Raw genomic sequence first — 19003 nt, 5'->3', positions numbered from 1 at the left:
ATTTACATTTTGGCATCCACAATCATCTGCAGATACTAACACAAGGGTGGCAGGGGGAAAGGGACTGTAGCATTAGATGTCTAACTGATCATGCCTGTTGTTAGACATCAAAATGTTATAAATTGTGTCTGCACCTCATTACATTTGCTGACTAAAGGCATGTTTAAAAATTTGCCCCATTATGTTAAATGTGCCTCTTTGACATTGCAAAAGGATTTCATTGCTTGCATTTTCTTGTAACTTTACATAGGTGGCATTCTATTTTTTTCAATCCATGGTGCTGTTTGGAATGTTATTCTTTTATTAATTGTTACCAACCTACACATTTCAAAAATCCAAAACTGTGCACAGTGTGGCTAAAATCGAAGAGACAATTTTACCCTTTCCCTAACTATATAAGAATCAATTCATCCCCCAAACAAACAGAAACCATCTCCCTCTCTCTGAAACGATTTATTGGTTGTATTCTTTCCCCTGCCTCTACAAAGTTTAAAAAAAAAATTAATTGCAATGATCATACTTCCTCAAAACCTGTTTCTTTTACCCTCGAGACCCCTCGTTTGGGTAACTCAGCAACGAAAGGAGAGGTTACCCATACAAAATGGATGCCAGTATTTTATTTTCCTGAAGATTATGCCAATATTTGTAACAAACATAACAACATCAAGGTATATGTGAATACATGTCAGAAGATTTAAAATAACAAGGTAGTTGACATATTATTGTTCACTGTATTATCTGGGTGAATTTTACCACATTTAAATCAAGATAAACATTTTCCCCACAAACAGGCTGCAGACAACCTACATCTCTCAAGGCAAAGTAGATATTCTTGTGTTTGTGAAAGGGAATATTCTGTCCATTCCTTACACTGGTTTTCAGTCACTTTGCCAAGTCAAGCCAACCACCCACCCATTCCTTTAGTCTCACACTCTTTAGATCTAGCTGTTTGGTTTGTCGTCCCCCCCCCCCCCCCCGGCATTATCATTCTTGGAACCACATACTTTAGGATTTTGTACAAGAACTATAGTGCCCTCTCGTGGCATTTCAACCTGAGTAAAACATTCATTTGACAATCATTGTTTGAAGAAATATGAAATATAAATACATTTAATGTCTTTAATGGCTATGAATTTGAGTCCATTTTAGAGGTTCATATTATAAAACACTTCTAAGGGTTAAAAAAAAGTCCCAAACCCTCTTAAAACAATATATTGAGGACATGAATCTCTGGTCATTTAGCTAATATGCATTTTATAGCTAACACTCAGTGCTTGGAAAACAAATTCAAGTTTATTATACTTACTACAATCTCCAGGGTAGAGCAGAAGGAATGGGCTCAGTTTGACAGCAAAATTACTGTATGGTCTGACTGTTATTTACACAGTGCTACTGGTGCCCATGGTAATTAATTATTTGTGATGATGTCAGAGGGCCTGATTCTCCAACATACTTCTGCAGGCACAGCGGAACAAAACAGCAGCAAATTTGAAGAGAGACGAGGGTAAGGCAAAAGGGGACCCACTCCCTCCATCTATGGAAGCCCCCCGTTAGGTACTCAATGGATATAGGAGCTTGTAGGCAAGGAAACTGGGTGTAGACCAGCTCAAAAGATAAATGGGTACCTAGGGAACTTGTGAGGTAAACAAACATCAAGAGATAAAAGACAAAGCTGATCCTTTGAGAGGAGATTAGCTTCCCAGTCCAACCATTTCGATTTTTTTAATGACCGATTAATATTTTGGAGAAAGGAAGCCTCTGTTACACATTCAACACCCCTGAATCTTCAATTCAGATGCACAAAGCATCTGCAACACGTTCTCTGTGACATTTACAAAGACCAGACTTGACCTTTTAGTAAAGAGAGCCAGGAAATCCCACCTTCCTCTTCCCAAACCTTTCACCCACAGTTTAAAATAACCACTTTTTAGCTCTTCTTACACATAATAAAGAAGCTAAATAAAAAGGCACAAATCCAATTTAAAAAAATCTTTTGTGGAACAGTTTTAAGGTTCAGCCCATGGTCAGTGGGGATGGTGCATGTACTTTGCTCCAGCTCCAGGAGGTGTTAGGCCTCAACCAAGCAAAGGGGCTCCTGGAGAGCAAGGGGTGTGGGACTGCTGCACCTCTGTCCTTGACAGAGTGCAGAATGCACTTGCCCTCCCTCTGCTGAGAGTCAGTTCCATTGTCAGTACTGGTGCAGGGACAGAACATTGCTAGCACCAGCCGCCTAATGCAGTTGTTACACGCAGGGGAGCAGAGGCTGCAGTTGTGCCTCCCCCTGCACAGGGAAGAGAAAGGAAATGCTCCTTTTATCCTCCTCCGGTCCCCTGCTAATATTTGCGCCCTCATGCAGGACTGGGTATAGTCTTGCATTAAACATATTGATCATTACATTCTAAGGCCAACACAAGTGATAGGTATTATGTAAAAAACAAACAAAAAAAACCCACAAAACCAAAAATCCACATTATTAAAAGGTACCTTCTACTACATTTTCCAGGAGCTTCTAGTCTTGCCTTAGACACCAATTTCAGATTTCATGGGAATCAGAAGGAATGAATACAGTTTCCTTTTAGAATTTCTTTGCTTAAGGAATGCTGTAGGAAAAGTTATAAAGCTATCTTAAAAAACGTTGCTCTGAACTATTGCAGTGTATGAAAAGGAAGCCTCCTGTGGTCTTTCTTTATTAAGGGGAAGAAATCAGTTCACAGAGTAGCTCAGTTTGGAGCACTGCTTGCACAGAACAAAGTTAAGGGTTCTGCTGCTTTTTATTTTCCCTCTGTTCAGGATCGCTGAGAACAGAGTGATGCAAGGGTTTGATTTACTCCTCCCCCCAGAATCTGGATGTATGTAGGCCTTAATTTCCCCTGCTCTGCTGTCTCCCTGATGGTAAGGTGATGTTGACCATTTGCCCTTTTGGCAAAGCAGAGGCTCCTCCCTGTTCCAGGGCAAAATCAGAGTCCAAATGAAAGCACAAATCAGATCCTTTGGCTCAATAGTCATTGGCCCTCCCTAGGTGAACAATCCTTGTAGTTGGCCCTTCTGGAACCCAACAACCATTTTTGCACTTCCTATGCTGAATAATCTTTCACTCGTCTATGCAATGGTCAATCAGGGGCTAACTACAGTCTGTATTGCACGGTTTGGTAGTCCTTCAATCTCCCTGGCCTTAACTGTCCTTTTAACCTTTGGCGCATGGGTTTCTGTACCTACATCCTAGGGGGCATTATGGGGAGAAGGGAATGTGCTCTCCCCCTCTACTATGAGATCCAATATCACAAGGCAATGTCTGCCCCAACCCAAGACTGCCTTTTTCCTCTGTTTCCCAAAGCCACCTCATGCGATGCCTCTTTCTGGTTACAGCTCCCTCAGGCCTTGACAGCCAAATGCCTTGCAAGCTCCACTCCCAGCTCTGCTGGCAATCACATTAGCCCAGCCCATGGTGAGCTTCCTCAGACAGCTGGATCTCCCTCCTACAGAAAGCAGTTAGCTTTCTGAACGCTGCTTCCCCATTGGCTTTTCATTTCTCTCAGCCCTCTAGCCTATTGTAGGTTTCAGAGTAGCAGCCGTATTAGTCTGTATCCGTAAAAAGCTCAGGAGTACTTGTGGCACCTTAGAGACTAACAAATTTATTTAGCCTATTGTATTAATTCCCCCTGCAGAGGGAGCAGCTTTGGAAAAATATCTCAGAGATGGTAAACCACTTGGACCAGCCCTTTAGGAAATGACAGATTCTTCTCTTCCACAGAAAAATGCAGGTGGCGGAAGAGGCCTGGAGAAACTCCACTGGTCTGTCCAAAACACTGTAGAGGACTGGTCCAGAGGAGGGATTGATGCCTAGAAGATATCTAGGACCAATTCAGCAACACTTGCTCATATGAGATGTTAGCTTATCACAAGTCTCTACCATCCAGGCCTGTGAACACTCAGAATTAGATTGCAGCGCTAAATAAATCTGTGCATCATTTGCTTAATGGTAAGAACTCAACTTCCAAAAAAAAAAAAAAAATCCCAATAGCAACTGTGAAGGTCTCAGAATAAACCTCCACAGGAGACCTGAATGCAAGTCAAAATGGATCGCACCTAAATCCTTCCTCTCCTCCCCACACTGTTTTTCATCCCTGACATAATTACAGATCACTGGGGAGAGAGGAATAAAACCAGCCCAAGGCTGTCTCAGACAATTATACCAGTTATTTCAAAAAGAACAAAAGAATGTCAGGTTTGACCATACCAAATGCTGCCAAAAGGCGCAAGGAAACCAATAAAGAAAAGAAACACCCCATCTACATGAGCACCATAAACTTTTGAGCAATGTTGTTTCAGTACAACGCTGAATATAAAATCTAGACAAATTCCTCAAACTGGTCAAATTGTACCATATGAGAATATAATTACAATATCAAATGTCTTTCCTAGCATTTAAGATTAACCTACCTTCCCTCTCCCCCCACCTGAAAAAAACAAAATGTGAGAAAACCTGGAAGATTGTTTAATCATCCACAAAAAGGAAGTTTTGCTTTTTTCAAATGAAATGACAGGGTTTTAATCTAATGCAGGAAATAATGTGCTCATTTCTATGCAATTAATTTGCTGGCTGTAAATTAATTGTAGTAAATGAATTGTAGACAAATGATCAAACATTTCTCCAATCTTTAGTATGCTTTCAGCGAAACCAAAGTCAGTCAGTCTGCCCCCCACACCTCCAGCTTTCACATGAGCCCCTTTTCCATACCATTCATTATATTTTACATGTCCAGCATCTTAGATAGTTCCTTTAAAGTCTCTCTCAGTCAAAGGCCTGTACATTGTGCTGGACCACTTTCTTTTACTGCCAAGAATCTTGAATTTCTTTCCTGTCTGACAGTAATTATTCAGTTCATGGATGTAAATCCTTGCTGTTCTCCATTTGGGCACTTCTTAAATTCTTTGTGGATTTTAACTGAAAAAAACTTTTCATTCAGTCAGTTCAGGAAACTCTGGAGACTGACAATTCAAGCATCAACTTCAATTTGTCTTTAACATTCTTCACTTTTAATCCTTTCCTCCGCCACTTGAAAGCGCTCAGCAAGTTTTAAAAAAAATAATCCTGCCAGAAATGTTTTTCTTTTCTCCTCTTGCCCCAGAGGTTTCACTCTCCTATTTTCTTTCTATTCTAACGGGAAAGTCCCTTGATGAAGACTCTAGGAAGCATAAGCTTGTGTAGCTCTAACTGATGGTCTCCTCAAACTAAACAGCAACAAAGCTGAATGCCATTTAAACCCTTTTCCCACCTGCCCGAGGAAAGAATTTATAGGGTAGTGAATATTTAGTGATGCACACATGTAAAATGAACTGTCATAATAAATAAAGTCTATCACTTCTAATGACAAGCAAGAGCTCTTCATTAGCAATTAGACTCTCCAAAGGTTCAGTACCAGCAGGTGGTGCCCCTAAGTTTCGATGCTTATCCAACTTTTTGGAGTCTGCAGACTTGGACTGGATTTGTCACAAAAACAGGCTCTCATAATACTTCCCTTACTTTTCACTTCCAGCTAGGGAAGAAATGCCATTAAGACCACTTCTCTTTGGGGTAGCTATTTTGGCAGGAACCAGGAAGTGCCACAAGGAACCAATAACAATTGTATAAAAATGAGCACCACTGTTTTTGGACTCCACAGCCTGTTTATCTAGAACTCCAGGCAAAAGTGGAGGCCAGCTATTTCATTCATACCAGTTGCCTAGCGTCTGGCATAGAAGGCATAGTAAAGAAGTTGCTGCCAGGGAACCTGTTTGTCCTGGCAACCTCTGCTGCCCTAAAGGCCTCTGGGAGCTGTTGGCAGTAGTTGTAAATTAGAGTTACTACAAAGGGTGCTCTAGCTTTTGCCTGGGACTGGACCCATGTCAGAATGGCATCAAACACAAAAGTGTCTTATAATCATCTTTGCAACCCCTCGCTGAGACTTGCAGTAACTGCTCTTTTTCCTAGTAGTGTTGAGTGTAGAAGGCACTGACACGTAAATCACAGTAGAACTGGAGGGCGATGGGGAGAGCAAGTTTATGACAGGATGTTAAGATGTGTGGTTCTAGTATGAAAAGTGACACTTGTTAAAGTAGCATGGGGGTCTGTGTTCACTGTGCCCTGTGAAGAAAAGTAGTATTACTCCTTTTGCAGGTGGGAACTGAAGCACAGAGTGCGTGCCCTAGGTCACAAAAAAAGTGTCCGTGGCAAAGCTATGAGTAGATCTCTTACACCTAGAGTATCAGTTCAGTGCCTCACATCAACATCAGCTGGGCTGAATCCTGCTTCCATTAAAGTCGTTGACAAGTTTCCTATTAACTCCAATCGGAGCAGGACTGGACTACTGTAAAACGTATAGGTTATTTCATATATAAGATGTAAGCACAAGTTGCACAGCCACCTTTCCCTGCAGAGATAAACAAGATGTGATGACTTTCAGATTACTCATTAAGATAAACAAGACTGATAATTTTCTTTGAGGCACTCTGCAGTCATAGACTGTAGTGGTTAGTTAAGCTTACTTAGTACATCTAATCTATCTATATATCATTGCTACAAAACAAGTCTCAAATGATGTTGGACAAAACTATCTCCATTTAATTCACAATAACATCCTTATAACCAAAGCAAAAGAAGGAAACAAAGGCCTACTGGTAGCTAAGTAGGTCTTGGATGAAGCTGAGAGCCAACTGGAACCAAATTTCACACAAGAGTATGAGACGGTTCAGCTTTTCCCTCCTCTTTTAATTAACAGTTCTTTAGGAGGCAATTTTTAAAGATATTCAGGAAATATGAAAAATATACTAAGAAAAGTTTGCTTTATGTTGAAGTTACTAACACTGGCATAGTTAGTTCTGGCTTTTAAAGGAGCATTGCATTTAAGCTTTCCGAATTGGAATTTTTTGCATGAGTAATTGTCCGTATTGTACTTGATGTTCCAAACAAGTTCATGTACGATCCAACAGAGAATAGTTTTTACATGTTTCCAGCTGGACTCAAACACCTAGGACAGGGGTCAGCAACCTTTCAGAAGTGATGTGCCGAGTCTTTATTCACTTTAATTTAAGTTTCACATGCCGGTAATTCATTTTAATGTTTTTAGAAGGTCTCTCTCTATAAGTCTATATATTATATAACTAAACTATTGTTGTATTGTAAAATAAACAAGGTTTTCAAAATGTTTAAGAAGCTTCATTTAAAATTAAATTAAAATGTTGATCTTACGCCGCTGGCCCACTCAGCCCGCTGCCGGTCTGGGGTTCTGTTCACCTAGGTCAGCAGTGGGCTGAGTGGGGCCTGCGGCCGGGACTCCGGCTGGCAAGGGGCCGGCAGCCAGAACCCCAGACCAGCAGCCAGAAACCCAGACTGGCAGCAGGCTGTGCGGGGCCGGCGGCCGGGACCCCAGACCAGCAATGGGCTGAGCGGCTCAGCCCACTGCTGCTCAGGGGTTCCATTCACCAGCTCCTGCCAGCTGGGATCCCGGCTGCCCGACCCACTCAGCTCGCTGCCGGTCTGGGATCCCGGCCCTGCGCACATACAGTGGGTACCAGGGCCAGCTCCAGGGTTTTGGCCGCCCCAAGCAGCCACACAAAAAAAAAAAAAAAAAAAAAAAGCTGCGATCGCGATCTGCGGCGGCAATTCAGCGGAAGGTCCTTCGCTCCTAGCGGGAGTGAGGGACTGTCTGCCGAATTGCCGCCGAATAGTTGGACCTGCCGCCCCTGTCCGGAGTGGCCGCCCCAAGCACCAGCTTGCCAAGCTGGTGCCTGGAGCCGGCCCTGGTGGGTACCTATCTTCTCCCTGGTTCTGGCCCATTCTCTTCCTCTCTTTCTGCACTGAGCTGAGGGTGGGAGTGCACTGAGCACAGGGCTGGGGCTGAAGGAGCAGGCTGGGGGTTGGGGTGTAGGGTCTGGCCAGGAGCTAGAATGAGGAATGGGGCTCAAGGTTGGGGCAGGAGGTTTGGGTGTGGAGCGCTTACCTGGGCAGCTCCCATTTGGTGTGAGGGGTGCAGGAGCTCCCGTTTGGTGCTCAGGGTGGGAGTGGGGATGTGGGGGTGCAAGATTCAGGATGTGGGTGTGTGTGCAAGAGTCAGGGCAGAGAGCTAGGGGCATGTGAGGGGGGTGCAGGTGTCAGGGCATTGGGTGTGGGGAGCCTGGGTATGTGTGGGGGTGCCAGAGTCAGGGCTGAGGTCATGGTGGTGGTGGTGAAGGAGTCAAACAGAGGGCTGGCTGTGTGTGAGGGGGGTGCTGGGCTCAGAGCACAGGCCTGGGGGATGTGCGGGGCGCAGGACTCAGGGCAGAGGGCTGGGTGTGTGTGAGGGGGATACAGGGCTCAGGGCAGGCGCCTAGGGTGAGTGTGGGGCTGCAGGGCTCAGGGCTAGGTGTGTGTGAGGGGGGATCAGGGCAGAGGGCTGGGGGTGTGGGCTGGGGTCGTGGGGTGCTCACAGCAGGGGGCTGAAGGGGATATGCCCCTATTCCACCACCCCCTCCCCCAAGGCCTTGCCCCCACTTCTTCTCTGCCTCTGCCGGGAGCAGCGAGCACGCTGACTCCGCTCCTCCCCCACCCTTGCAAGGGCCATCAGCTGATCGGCCGGCAGGGAGGGAGGGACGGAGAAGAGGGGAGGGGCAGGAACCCAGCACACTGTGGGAAGAGGCATGGGAGCTGGCAGGACCAAGCTTCTGCCCCGTGTCCTTTGCCCCCACGGGAGGGGATGGGGGGGAGGAGCGGAGGGTGGAGAAGAGCATGACATTAAAAATCGGCATGAGTGCCATAGGTTGCCGACTCCTGACCTAGGACATGCAATATGAATGGGCCATTGCCTTATTTCCAGTATAACATTTAATTGGAAATCATGACTGAAATCCATAGTATTTATTATTTTGCTTTCATTCCAAGACCTCGAAGTACAAGATTCTGTCAGAGACCTTTCAGGAGCTCTAAATTCACAAATACCAAAATTTAAACCATCTGTGATTAAATTTACTGTAATAAATAAAATTTGACTTTTGCACATAGGCATCATCAACAGTGCTGGCGGATTCTCTGCACCTTGAAGTCTTTAAACCACAAGTTGAGGACTTCAATAGCTGAGACATAGGTCAGGGCTTGTTACAGGAGTGGGTGGGTGAGATTATGTGGCCTGTGTTGTGCAGGAGGTCAGATTAGAAAATCATAATGGTCCCTTCTGACCTTAAAGTCTGAGTCTTAGTGAAAGAATGCCCCTCTTAAGTTTTATCATTAGGAATGTTTATACTTACAAAGTCAATAGAAGACTTCTTTTCTGGGATATGACAACTAAGCCATCATTCCACCTCCACTATATTGGCCTGCTAAACCCAGGGTTGTGAGTTCAATCCTTGAGGGGGCCACTTAAGGATCTGGGGCAAAAATCTGTCTGGGGATTGGTCCTGCTTTGAGCAGGGGGTTGGACTAGATGACCTCCTGAGGTTCCTTCCAACCTTGATAATCTATGATTCTATGATTACACTACCACCTTTCCCTCACTCACAGCTGACATTTTATAGGAAAAAACATCCCGTGTTTTTCTTACATTCCATTTGTGAACCTCCAAGGGCAGGCAGTAATATTTGAACCACCACCAATTCCTTCCAAGGACTCACAAGCCTTTTTTCTGCCCACAGGCATCTCCTTTACCCAACAACCAGCTTTGATGATAATTTCCCAACTGGGTTTACATAAACAAATATGAAACCCCAAATAAGGGTATTGGTTCAATTGACTTCTGAAGCCACTTACACCTGCAATGTAAGTATTGTAAATTTTCACACTTATCCTAAATTTAGGAATTAGGAAATACTGTAATAAACAATTTCTAATCATGCCCAGCAATGTTATATAACAAATGAGAATAATTCGGTCACAGGTGGTACAATGGATTGACAGCAGCAAGGTGTTTTGGGTTATCTCAGGAATGTGGGTCAGTAATAAAAGCTGGTCACTGCAGTTTAAGGCATTCTCCGGGTGAAGCTGCTGCAATAGCTATCCAGATTGCCTCTTTACGGACCACTGAACGACTTCACTGGTCTTTGGATCAGAGCCTATATGTTTTTATGAAGGGGAAGTTTTACAATAGGTTGATGGTCTTGGAAGAAGTTTCAGTGTTTGAAGGCAAGTGGAGATGAACTGGAGAAAAGGAAGTAGGATTTTGCCTGGGAGAGCGATCCCTACAAGAAATCGGTGACCTGCAGATACCATAATTCATGCAGCATTCAGTCAGATAAAAGCCCTTCAGTTAATGCTTTAAATTGAAGGCCTGCAGAGGGTGAAACTGCTGGAAGACCCAGATTACCAAACCGTCAAGTGTCTCACAGTTTGTCAGATCTGTGAAGTGTCGCTAAGAGAGGCACTAGACAGCGAGGAGACCTGGCTTTTCAATAAGCACACGTAACAACTGAGATAAGTAGGCAACATTAATTGAAATGCCTTTTTCCAGGACAAATGAATCCAAGTCTTTTGGGTAGGTTTGGCAGGGGTTCATTCCTAATTGTGGTTAGCACAGGCAATGTTAGAATACCAGTAATACTAATATGCAAAACCCCCCTAATTTCCCCCCCTTTATTAAATAAGGATTCCATCCACTAGTCAGAATGTAACATCCCTAGCAGCCACGACTGTGCCCCTCCTGGAGAAAGGTCAGACTTAAAACACTAGCTTTTTATGGCCAGATTCTGCCTCTGTTACTTGCACTGAGTCTTTATTCTGTCAATAATCTCCCTGAAACGACTATGGCTTCTGGAAGAGTAAGGTAATACTCAGTGTCTCACGCTGAATGGATACATCTCTGGTTGTAGCACTACTGAAGTTCTTCCACCTGAGACAGAAACCAAAGTGCTTGGGTCTAGAGGCTTTTTAAGGCAAATCTGAGTTTCAAAGGAATCAAATTTGAGGGCCAGTATTGCCCAGTGGAGCACTGAATTAGGACTCAGGAGCTGCTTTCTATTCCTAGCTCTACCACTAGCCTCCTGGGTGGCCTTGGGCAAGTCACTGACCTCCTTGTGCCTCAGTTTCCCCATATGTAAACTGGGGATTATGATACACAAAGTTTTACAGTATAACCCACAAAAATACATTCATAGAGCAGAGAATGGTGACAGCTGAATCTACATTATACTTGAAGTAGTCACTTAAATATAGTTATTTTTATAATACCACATGCATTAGGATATCCTACATGCTCATACAATATCTTGAGTCCAGCAGGAGGTGTTTGAGGAAACAAGACTTGCAATTTAAATTGTGAGTATCAGTAGTGATCAGTCCCATGTATCTACATTGACTGAATTATTTTTAAAAGTTGAACATACCATTTTAGCTTATACTCTTTCTACTGAAACTTACTTTCTGTCTGTGTCACTTGCCCTCCAGGTTGTACTCTTCTTTGGACTCCGGCCTGCCAACACTTCTCCCTCCCCATATTTCTTCCACTCTGTGCTTTAGCCAAGGGCAAAGACTTTATCATTTTAAATTTAGAAGAAGCTGAAGGCATTGTTTCTCCCAAATCCAATATCCTGCAGGCATGATCTCAATCCTGATGGAGAGCAGACTGCAGCTCTTCTGGAACAGAGCAGTGGCACTTGCCGAAGCCGGGACAGAAGGAAATATTTCACAGGGGTAGGGGAATAACCCCTGAGCTGCCGCCAAGAAATTCTTCATGATGCAGCAGAATCCTAAGACTACCTCACATCTCCCATCATGACAGCTGGGGCTGGATAAACAAGACTCCCATTTTAGCTTTACTAAATATAAAATTAAACATAAAACAGCTGAGGGGTTGTGATGAAGTGAGGAGAGTGGAGCAGGGGAGGCAGCAGAGAGAGAAACACTCAGTACATGTGTTTTTATTGTAAAATGTACCTAAAACACAAACTCAAACCTGTAGGCAGACACTGAGAACAGGAAGCGAAATTCAAGTCAATCTAACTTTAAATTCATTTCAAAATACATTTTTTCCAAACCATGATTGGACAAAAAGCCATAAGTAGGTGTCCACATGTGCAATCTAGGGGTGTGGTCAATGATGGAAAAAGGAAGGAATGGGGGTGGGTTGTGAGGTAGCAAACACTGGTATTTGTTCAATACCCTTAGTGAGACCCTGACAAAAATCTTAACTTCCCGTTTTTCAAAAAAAAAGTTCAAGCTCCACAACCATGAAAGCTTGAAAGTGAACCCCAAAGGCTCATTAAACAGAAGACAAAAAGTATCCTAAGTTCTTTTGGAAAAAAAAGTATCAGAGGGATAGTCGTGTTAGTCTGAATCTGTAAAAAGCTACAAAGAGTCCTGTGGCACCTTACAGACTAACAGACGAATTGGAGCATAAGCTTTCGTGGGTGAATACCCACTTCGTCAGATGAATACCTACATTCATCTGATGAAGTGGGTATTCACCCACGAAAGCTTATCTCCAATACGTCTGTTAGTCTATAAGGTGCCACAAGACTCTTTGTTGCTTTTTGGAAAAAAAAGCATGATTTTTGGGAGCCTTATTCATTTTTGAACACTAGAGCAGGGGTTCTCAACCTTTTTCTTTCTGAAGCCTCCCTCAACATGCTAGAAAAACTCCAGGGCCCAGCAGGGAGTGAACTCGGGGCTCCGGGCCAGGGGTGAGAATCCTTGGGCATATGCATGAGCACCACCTCTACCCTCTGACCCACCGCAACAGGCCACCCACCCATCTGGGGCTGTGTGCCAGTGGCTATTCCCTGAGGGCTCTGCTGGACCCAGAGCCGCCCGGGTAGCTCTGACCAGCTGCGTGAGCAGTCCAAGGGGGCTGGGAGCTGAGGAGCAACCACAACCCCGGGCACCAGCAGCAGAACGGGGAATGCCACAGCTGCCTGCTCCATGACACCCCCAGCCAGAGGAGCAGCTGCCCTGTGCTGCCTGGATCTGGCTTCCCACCTAGGACCTGGCCAGAGGGCGGGGCCTGAAGGGGGCTGGGGCGAGAGAAGGAAGAGGAGGAGAGGAAGGGTGGAGCTGCCCCAAGGACTGCCCCACTTTGGGTTGAGAACCGCTGTACTAGAGGATGGCTACACTAGTACTTTTAATTTTCATTATACTTATAAGCAAAAAGTAAAACTACTGTCTTGGAGTCATTCTATTTAAAAAAAAAAAAAACAACACCCCACACATCAGGTTGTAAGTGCCATGCTGTTTTAATTGCTACCAGTCAGCACTCTCATATACCAGCAACACCACAGAAGCATATTAATAACACATCCCTCCTTTCACGTTCCTTTCTCATTAAAATTTCACATCACTACATAATTCCATTACTTGTATACTGACACCAAAATGTAAAATACAAAATGCAAGTTTTCAGAATTACAATCAACACAATCAGAGCAGAGACATATTTGAACTTGCAATACTCTCCATCCTCTTCCCTCCAGCTGCTTTCCAAGGCAGAGAGAGTAAACAGCCTTCTCCCAGCTTCCTTACTTTCCACAGCTGAGAGTGTAGGATGTTTACAGTACCTGCCACTCAGAGCTCTCAAGAATGAATCACAAATCAGCTGGCCAAGTAAAGCCTTCATAACTAAAACTGCAGGAAATATACAGACATCAAGTCAATGGAAGAAAAATATCCACTACATTTTTATACCACAAAATTCGTACACTTTTTTTTTTAAATTCAAGATTTGTCCTTTCTTGGTGTGTGAAAGGGGAGGAATAGTAGAGGAAAGTCCACAAGAACATTTAGCTTGGCATCTTCAGAGGATATCCACCATCAGTTTGACAGTTGTGTTTCAAGACTTCATGCCAGCTCAACTTCTGACGAAGCTGTGCCTGCAGACAGAAGATATTTCACCATTTTAATTAGAGTGCACAAAAGCATGTTAACAAAAGGAAAATACAGAACACAATATGCTGTCCAAACAGGATTCAAAGTTTTTAATTAGTAGTAATAAAAAGACCTAGAGTGATGGGTTAGTGGAAAACTACTTTATCTACTAGAAATAGCCACCCAGTGAGTCTAAGTACTCAGCCTACCTGCCAGGAAGCGGGATGGGAAAAATATATAGTGTTAAGTGTTGTTTGCCATCAAGGCCCGTAGTGCACATATGAAGTTGCAGAACAGGCCATACTGTATTATCTGTAATGTTTTATTTCTGGAAGCACCCACTGTGTGCTAGATGATGTAAACAAAGAGTATTCATTCATACTCATAACACTGCTACTGCCAAAGAGATGCAATATGGGGAATTTTATGGATTCATTTTAAACCAACCTGCAGAAGAGAAAAATTTGCCTGTTGCTGAAGAGGCAAGAGAGGGCTTTACAATACTCTGCTTATTCAACAGAAGGTTTGAACTCATTTCAGGACTGGCTCTGGCACTGTTCTAATCAAGCTGTTCACTTGTAGCAGAGAAGACTGGACGAAATTTGAAGCATCAGCATAAGGGCAGGAACTACGTTTTATTTGGACCAGAGTTTACCATTCATGCATAACTCCTATATCATCAATTACATCACTTTTGAAAAATCAGGCCAGTTATTTGGCAGCCTGATTTTTCCCACTCATTTTTAGAACTCTTGACCCCAGTTAAGACAGAGGTGACTATATCATTGAGAGAGAGAGAAAGTGGCTATGAAGTAGCAGACTGATACTTTGGCATATGTAGAAGGGTCACAAAATTGTGCAAGTCTGAAAAGTTCAAAGGGACTTGAACATTTAGATCACGTCCAACATTTAGATCATGTCCACAAGGCCAGGTGAACTGCCTCCAGATGGGATTAGGTGCCACACTTGCAACCAGCTGGCAAATGTGGAGGTACATAAAGAATTAAAAGGTTTACTGCTCATCTTAAGCTCTCCATGAGGAGTAAGTCATCTCTAATTAGCAACTAATAACACGAATTCTAAATAAGCTACCATGCAACTTTTCAATTTTTAACTCACAGAATATATCAATTCCTAAAATTTTCATTTTAATTGTTTAATAAGGTCAGGGGTTGAGTGCCCGTCAGAGACACTTGGTGAAAAGAGAAACCATTGATCCGCAGCTGGGAAGCCAATCTTTTGGGTGTGCCAGCCACCTTTCAAGAGACAGGATGGCCTGGTGCTGGACCAGATACAAGTTAAACGAGAAAATTAATAGACATAAGCTCAGAAAAAGGAAAGAAGAAAGGGAATAAAATGTGTAATCGGTTGCTAGGTAAAAAGATGAGACTTTTCTCAGAATTAAATTATCAGTATGTCAGAAGGGACCACACTTCTATTAAATGGAGAAAGAAAGAAGTCAGGAAATTCAGCTGAAGATTCCCATGGTAGTTTGAACACAACCCTTTTGTCGATACATCTCTGATGGGGTTTCATTATAACTTTAGAGGACAACATTGTTAGTTCTTCCAACGGCTCCGACCAAACAAAGAAAAAACCCCAAATCATCAGATTACGTATCATGACATTACCTCAATAGGTATAGTCTGACAGCTCCGTTATGACTATTTTCACATATCCATTGTGAATAGGGCTGTCAAGCGATTAAAAAAAATTAATCGTGATTAATCGCGCTGTTAAACAATAATAGATTATCACTTATATAAATATTTTTGGATGTTTTCCACATTTTTAAATACAACACAGAATACAAAGTGTACAGTGCGCACTTTATATTTATTATTATAAATATTTGCACTGTAAAAAAAAGTGTATTTTTCAATTTACCTAATACAAGTACTGTAGTGCAATCTCTTTATCATGACAGTTGAACTTACAAATGTAGAATTGTGTAAAAAAAATAACTGCATTCAAAAATAAAACAATGTAAAACTTTAGAGCCTATGAGTCCACTCAATCCTACTTCTTGTTCAGCCAATCGCTCAGACAAACAAGTTACAAGAGATAATGCTGCCCACTTCTTGTTTAAAATGTCACCTGAAAGTGAGAACAGGCACTAAAGATTCAGCTTCAACCACCATTCCAGAGGACATGCATTCATGCTGATGATGGGTTCTGCTCGATAATGATCCAAAGCAGTGCAGACCAATGCATGTTCATTTTCATCATCTGAGTCAGATGCCACCAGCAGAAGCTTGATTTTCTCTTTTGGTGGTTTGGGTTCTGTAGATTCCGCATGGGAGTGTTGCTCTTTTAAGACTTCTGAAAGCATGCTCCACACCTGATCCCTCAAATTTTGGAAGGCACTTCAGATCCTTAAATCTTGGGTCGAGTGCTGTAGCTATCTTTAGAAATCTCAGATTGGTACCTTCTTTGCATTTTGTCAGATCTGCAGTGAAAGTGTTCTTAAAACTAACAACATGTGCTGGATCATCATCCGAGATTGTTATAACATGAAATATATGGCAGAATGCAGGTAAAACAGAGCAGGAGATATTCAATTCTGTACACTTTGTATTCTGCCTTGTAATTGAAATAAATATATTTGAAAATGTAGAAAAACATCCAAAATATTTAATAAAAATCAAATGGTATTCTATTAACAGTGCAATTAATCACGATTAATGTTTTTAATCTCAATTAATTAATTGCGTGAATTAACTGTGATTAATTGACAGCCCTAATAGTGAATTCTACATGGAGAATAGTTTCAAAGTTGGGTGCCTAAAGTTAGGCATGTTCTGGCTACCTAACAGCATCCCATCAGAATCTTATTTATTTATTACAGTCAAACCACGCAATAACGCGCCCCACGATAACGCGAATTCGGATATAACGTGATCATAAGTTGGCTCCCCTTTAAGGACATAATACTGTTCGCGTTTTGCCAGAATACTTTTTTTACGACATTTATAAATAAACTGCATTCTTCCGGTCTTATAGGATAAAGTGACTCGTGGCCATTGCAGGCCCATTGCACTTAGTTCTCGGGTTGTACATGTGTATGGTGTTTGCCTATGAACTTATTATTAATTTCCTATATTTTTAAAAATATTTTATCGTTATGGATACGCCAGTTCGCAAACGCAAGTCGTTTTCTGCCCAAGAAAAATTGTACGCCTTGGATCAACTAAAGAAGGGCAAACAACAAACTCAGCTTGCTAGAGATCTAGGAATTAGCGAGTCCACTCTGCGAGGATGGAAAAAAGAAGGAGAAAAGCTCTGTAGCCTACCCTGCATTCTTCAAGAGGAAACTGGTTTACAGCATTAAAAGGTCAAGTTTGCTAATGACAAAAGCCTAGATTCAGCCTTGTACCAATGGTTTGTCCAGGCTCACTGAGAAGGGCTTCCCATTTCTGGCCCTATTCTGAAAGCTCAAGCAGAGAAATTTGATCGCCTTATCAATGGAAATGAACCCAAATTTAAGGCGAGTAACGGCTGGCTGGACAGATTCAAGAAAAGGCACACTATAAGCCAAGTTCTTGTGTCTGGGGAAATCCGCTCAGCTGATAAAGAGGCTGCCGATTCCTACCCAATTGAGCTTAAAAAGTTGCTGGAGGAAGGTTGCTACACACCTGATCAAGTTTACAACTGCAACGAGACTAGTTTATGCTTTAAAATGTTACCCGATCGCACCTTCACAACCAGGACTGATAGTCACAAATGAGAAGGCTTTAAGCAAAGGAAGGACCGAGTCATTCTCTTGTTTTGCATCAACAAGTCTGGCAGCCACAAAGTTAGAACTCTGATGATCGGAAAAGCGAGGTCTCCCAGATGTTTTCATCATGTTAATATGAAGGCCCTTCTCTTTGAATACACCAACAGCAAGAATGCACGGATGAATAGCTCCATATTTAAAGACTAGTTCCCTAAAACTTTCGTTCCAGCCATTCGGGCTCATTTGCGAAAACTCAAGCGGGAGGAAAAAGCTCTCCTCCTGATGGATAATTGCTCTGCCCACCCCTCAAGTGGAAAATCTTGTCAGTCATGATGGCAAGATTAAAGTCTCATCTACCAAAGAACACTACGTCAGAAATCCAGCCACTGGACCAAGGCATCATATCGGTATTTAAGCAAAACTATTGTCGCGAAATGATCAAGCAGATGGTAGCGGATAACAACTCCTCCATCGACACATCACTCAACTTGAAAGAAGTCTGTCACCTCAGTGGGAAAGCCTGGGATGCTATCTCTGCACGTTGGATTGAATGATGCTGGATAAAGGGTCTCGGTCCAGCTTTTCCATCAACTACACACGATGATGGTAATGATGACGAGCCTGAATTTACAAGATTCGCTGAATAGATGTATGTTTAGCCGAAGAAGCACTCAGAGAATATAAGCACAGTCATGATATCCCCAACTGGTTTTCAGCAGATGACATTTGCCCCATAAATGAACACATCTCAGATGACGAAATTGTTGCAAATGTCAGCAGGAAGAATGAAGTTGCACCACCAGAGCCCGAAACCAGTGGCGCTAGTGATGACAACGATGATGGCACCTCAACTCCCCCACCAAAAGTGTCCGAGGCAGTAAAGCACCTAGAAGCCAGTTTTAGGTGGCTGAAACTCAAGACGTGGACAGCATCAAAATCCTCCAACTCAAAAGCATTCTTGACTTTGCTAGAAGTCAACAGTCTGCGGCAAATAAGCAGACCACACTAGATAGCTTTATTAAAAAGTGATGAAATTTAAAATTATGGAGTCATGCAACCAGATTGACTTGGCACTCTGCGCAATGATTAGTATAGTTGATTTCACGTTTCTTTCATGTACATGTAATTAAATTACTACTTTTGTGTTTAAAACACGCTGGGATAACCATTTTTTTTTTACAAGACTTAAACTGACCGGCTTGAAATGGTAAATTTTCATAACCCCGCTATAAAGCGACCCTGCATTTATCGCAATCAAATTTTTTGGACCCAATTATCGTGTTATAGTGGGGTTTCACTGTATTTATATCACAGTAGCACTTAGAAGCCCCAGTTGCAATCACTATCAAACCTTCTGTGCTACACACTGCACACACATAATGAACGACAATCCATTTCAAAGAGCTTACAATCAACACAAGTGACAAGAGACAACAGGTAGAGGACAAGGTAGCAGTGAAATGATTGCACTGAGCATATATTTTGTA

General features: G+C 42.7%; 1 long non-coding RNA gene across 3 annotated transcripts in view; it reads right to left on the bottom strand.

Annotated features, from left to right (window-relative positions):
• Positions 1 to 19003, bottom strand: part of LOC117875185 — an 86540-nt gene that overhangs the window by 10213 nt on the left and 57324 nt on the right. For 2 of the 3 annotated variants that reach the window (XR_004645199.1, XR_004645200.1), the window contains exon 5: positions 13152 to 13803. The exons of the other annotated variant lie outside the window; for it this stretch is intronic. This is a non-coding gene — a long non-coding RNA (uncharacterized LOC117875185). Of the gene's footprint in view, positions 1 to 13151; positions 13804 to 19003 lie in introns of those variants that run through there. 3 annotated transcript variants of the gene reach the window in all.

The sequence above is a fragment of the Trachemys scripta genome, chromosome 3 (assembly GCF_013100865.1).
Source record: "Trachemys scripta elegans isolate TJP31775 chromosome 3, CAS_Tse_1.0, whole genome shotgun sequence".
Taxonomy (NCBI): domain Eukaryota; kingdom Metazoa; phylum Chordata; order Testudines; family Emydidae; genus Trachemys; species Trachemys scripta.
The sequence above is the reverse complement of the archived record's forward strand: the minus strand, read 5'-3'. Positions and strand labels throughout refer to the sequence as shown.